Genomic DNA, 5040 nt, shown 5'->3' on the forward strand with positions numbered 1-5040 from the left:
TATATATATGGAATTTAGAAAGATGGTAACGATAACCCTGTATGCAAGACAGCAAAAGAGACACAGATATATAAAACAGTCTTTTGGACTCTGTGGGAGAGGGCGAGGGTAGGATGATTTGGGAGAATGGCATTGAAACATGTATAATATCATATGTGAAATGGATCACCAGTCCAGGTTCGATGCATGATATAGGATGCCTGGGGCTGGTGCACTGGGATGACACCAGAGGGATGGTATGGGGAGGGAGGTGGGAGGGGGTTTCAGGATGGGAAACATGTGTATACCCATGGGAGATTTATGCTGATGTATGGCAAAAACCAATACAATATTGTAAAGTAATTATCCTCCAATTAAAATAATAAATTTATATTAAAAAATTAAAAACAAATAAAAAGAAGAAGAAGTTGGAATCCAGACAGTGACAGGACACACTCTGTGTCATCTCCATGGAGATGAGCCTGATGGGACCAGGCTGGAAGCAGGACAGCCAGGTAAAAAACCACCTTCAGAGTTCAAGTGAGAGATGACAGGGGCTAAATTTGAGATGTTGTGTATATGGGGTGAGGATTGTTTAGCAAGATTTGATAACTGATAGCGAAACAGTGTCAGACTTTATTTTTTTAGGCTCCAAAATCACTGCAGATGGTGATTGCAGCCATGAAATTAAAAGACGCTTACTCCTTGGAAGGAAAGTTATGACCGAACTAGATAGCATATTCAAAAGCAGAGACATTACTTTGCCAACAATGGTCCCTCTAGTCAAGGCTATGGTTTTTCCAGTAGTCACGTATGGATGTGAGAGTTGGACTGTGAAGAAAGCTGAGTGCCAAAGGATTAATGCTTTTGAACTGTGGTGTTGGAGAAGACTCTTGAGAGTCCCTTGGACTGCAAGGATATCCAACCAGTCCATCCTAAAGGAGATCAGTCCTGGGTGTTCATTGGAAGGCCTGATGTTGAAGCTGAAACTCCAATACTTTGGCTACCTCATGTGAAGAGTTGACTCATTGGAAAAGACCCTGATGCTGGGAAGGATTGGGGGCAGGAGGAGAAGGGGACAACAGAGGATGAGATGGCTGGATGGTATCACCGACTTGATGGACATGACTTTGCGTAAACTCCAGGAACTGGTGATGGACAGGGAGGCCTGGCGTGCTGCAATTCATGGGATCACAAAGAATCAGACATGACTGAGCAACTGAACTGAACTGAACTGAGTGGGCTTCCCTGATAGCTCAGACAGTAAAGAATCCATCTACAATGTAAGAGACCTGAGTTCAATTCTTGGGTTGGGAATTTCCCCTGGAGGAGGGCATGGCAACCCACTCCAGTATTCTTGCCTGCAGAATCCCCATGGTCAGAGGAGCCTAGTGGGCTACAGTCCATGGAGTCATGAAGAGTCAGACCAGACTGAGACTAATACAACCACAACCAGGATGGGCAGAGTGAGAAAGATCTAGTGAACACCAAGTCCCTGAGTTCTGTAAGCAGGTGGAGTTGACATTGGAAATGTAGCAGGAGCAGTGTCTTGGGGCTATGCAGGTGATGAGTCCCATTTCACACAGGCCTTAGGTGAGGTGGTTTGGGACTCCCAGGTGGAGAGGTCCAGAAGGCAGCTGTGGACAGTGGTCTGAAGCTCAAGGGAGAGGTCAGAGCTGGGATCATATGAGACCAAGTGAATGGGAACAACAGCCCAGGGAGAATGAAGATGCTGGGCCAAGCCACCTCCCACTAAACACTAACATTTAAGAAGCAGATGGAGAAAAAGCTATCTATGAAGGAAACCAAGAAGGGACAGTCAGAAAAGTAAGTAGGAGGAGGCAAGTAAGAGAGGATTTCCATAAGAATGGAGGGATCAGGAATGTCTAATGCTGCAGATAAATGAAGCAATTTAAAGAATAAACACATGCAGGCACTCCCACTGCTTTGGACAATATATGGGGCCACCAAGGGACCAGTTCTGTGAATGAGAGATGAGGATTTGTAGGGTCAAATTTGCAGGTCTTTGGAGGAAGCTTTAATTTGAGAACAAGAAAACAGTGAAAATGTGACTGAAGGCAGAGCCAGAGGAGAATTTATGGGTGGAGAACCCACTGGAAGTAGGCAAAAGAGAATCCAGGACTCAAGAGAAAGAAAGGTCTTAGGACACATGTGCTCTGACCTGCAAGAGAGGATGGGCAAAGATGAACCCAGCCTGTCCATCAGGAAGTGGGGCAAAGAGGAAAGTTAGATGCAATTACCTCAACTTTCTGGATGAAGTCAGGGGCAGGATGGGGCAGAGTTTGAATGTGTAAGGTAGAGCTCCTCAGGGAGCTTAAGGAGAGGGGAGTTGCAGCTGTCACAGAAGGACGCTGAGGAGGATGGATTGAGCATCAATAAAGGGGCTCATGGAGCATTTGCTGTGCAGTGGATGCAGAGGCTGACTACAAAGCAGAGGGACACAGATGACTCACAAGGGTTCACTGTCCAGGGTTGAGGCTTACTTGAGCAGGGGCAGCTGGAAACCATCAGGGCCAAAAAGAACAGGAATTTAGAGGGAGGCTGGAAAGGAAAGGTAAACTGTGGGGACTCTGGGGTGAAGACTGAAGGCATCTGCCCTCTGTGATAAGTACTTCAGAGGACAAACCTCCCTCAGAGTATGAGTTTGTTTTATGAAAGAGTAGAAAGAGCACTCGGAGAAGGCAGTGGCAACCCACTCCAGTACTCTTGTCTGGAAAATCCCATGGACAGAGGAGCCTGTTAGGCTGCAGTCCATGGGGTCACTGAGTCTGGCACGACTGAGCAACTTCACTTTCACTTTTCACTTTCATGCATTGGAGAAAGAAATGGCAACCCACTCCAGTGTTCTTGCCTGGAGAATCCCAGGGACGGGGGAGCCTAGTGGGCTGCCATCTATGGGGTCGCACAGAGTCGGACAGCAGCAGCAGAAAGAGCACTAGACAGAGTCAGGAGGGCATGGGCCTCCAGTATAACTTTGGGAAAATCCCTTAAACTCTATTTCAGCTGTGTCCTCTGTCTTATGAGGGCACTGGACTAGACAGCGCCCATCCAAGGTTTCCCTGTGCTAGTTGTTCAGTCATGTTCAACTCTTTGTGACCCCGTGGACTGTAGCCCGCCAGGGTCCTCTGTCCATGGGTATTCTCCACGCAAGAACTGGAGTGGGTTGCCATGCCCTCCTCCGGGGGGATCTTCCTAACTCAGGGACTGAACCCAGGTCTTCCACATTGCAGGCAGATTTTTTACTGTCTGAGCCACCATGGAAGCCCAAGGATACTGGAGTGGGTAGCTGATCCTTTCTCCAGGGGATCTTCCCAACTAGCAAATAGCAAGTAGCCTGGTATTTGTGTTCCACCGGGTATTTAGTGGTGAGTTTTCAGTATCTCAGGTCCTCTCTATGCTCTTTCTTACTGGAAAACTACCAGACTTCTGCCCAGTCCTTGGTCTTCCCAACAAGTCTTATCTCCAGGCACCCTTCTATCCAGTGCAGTCTCTAGCTTGGCTTCAATAACCAAGTAGTTGTTCGTTCCATGGTTTCCACTTGTGTTTCCAAAACCAGATCACCTGCATTGCCGGGGGTTGGGGGGGTGGGGAGCAGATCTTCCCCACACAACGGCTGCACCTTTGCAGTGGCTGACTTGGGTCAGCCAGTTAGATGCCCTCTCACAGGGTGATCAACTTTGTTTTGATCACAAAACATAATAACTCCTATCAGTCTCATTTGTTTTTCTTCCTCTTAAACATTTTCTTAAATTTAAAAAGTTGTGGTTAAATATGCAAAACATGAAATTTACCATTTCAGTGTACATTCCAGTGACATGAAGTGCAGTCACACTGTTGTGCAGCCATCACCACCATCCACCGGTAGAACCTTTTCATTTCGCCAAACTGAAGTTCTGTCCCCATTAAACACTCCTTTTTCCTCCTGCCTCCAGGCCCTGACCATTCTACTTTCTGTCTCTGCGACTTTGTACCTCACATAGGTAGAATCACACAGCATTTATTCTTTTGTGACTGGCTTGTTTCACTTAGCTTCACACCTTCAAGCTTCATCCACATCGTCTCATGGGTCATAATTCCTTCATTCTTAAGGCTGAATAATATTCCATTGTGTGCATGCATCACATTTTGTTTATCTATTCATCTGTTGATGGACATTTGTGTAGCATCTGCCTTTTGGCTATTGTGAATAATGCTACCATGATCCTTAAGCCTGCTTTGCTTAAATTGAAAATGTAGGATAAAGGAAAGAGAAATACAGTATATGTGAGTGTCAGTCGGACAGGAGCTGCTTACATCTCTGTGTAGCAAGAGGGCTTCTCAGGTCAGACCACATCAATGATTGGCTTGGAAAAGCTGACTGCTTGGCTGAGGGACCATTTGCTGTATTCCCTCAGCCTTCTGGATTCTGAGAGGGTGGGTGGAAGGGCAGCCTGGCTGGCACTCATCCTGCATCTGTAGGAATTTGCTTCTTTCTGCATTTGTAGAGGTTGTGCAGAAATAGCATAAAGCAGAAATAATCCCTGTGCTTTCTGGCACATCCTTTCTGCCCACAGAAATGTTGTGTCCACGAAGGGGGCTTTGTGTATAGTGGGTGCTTAGAAAATTTGTGAAGTGATTGACTGAACAACCAATATATTCTCTGACTAGGGAAACTGACCCACATGGAGGAGTCAATGCATGAATATACAAGGTTGATTCTGTACTGAACCCCTTAGTTGACAGCCAGGAGGAGAAAAGGAAATACCTGATGGACAATTCAGCACTCAGGTGATCCCTCCCCCAATTATTGGTACTTATTATTGCTATCAGCGTTCTCTTTAATGCCTTTTTGAGAATAAGATGTTATATGTATTTTCATTCCAAGTGTCTGAAGGGATCATAAGATGGCTTCGGTGAGAAGTGGTACAGAGATGTCTTGTGATAAGCGTCTCCCTGCAGGAAAAGAAGGAACCAGCACTTACTGGGTGCTGTGTCCAGCCTAGTGGGTGAGAAAGACCTGAAACGGAGGCAAGGCATAATGAAAAGACAGATACATATAAT

Source organism: Bos indicus, chromosome 28 (assembly GCF_029378745.1).
Source record: "Bos indicus isolate NIAB-ARS_2022 breed Sahiwal x Tharparkar chromosome 28, NIAB-ARS_B.indTharparkar_mat_pri_1.0, whole genome shotgun sequence".
Taxonomy (NCBI): domain Eukaryota; kingdom Metazoa; phylum Chordata; class Mammalia; order Artiodactyla; family Bovidae; genus Bos; species Bos indicus.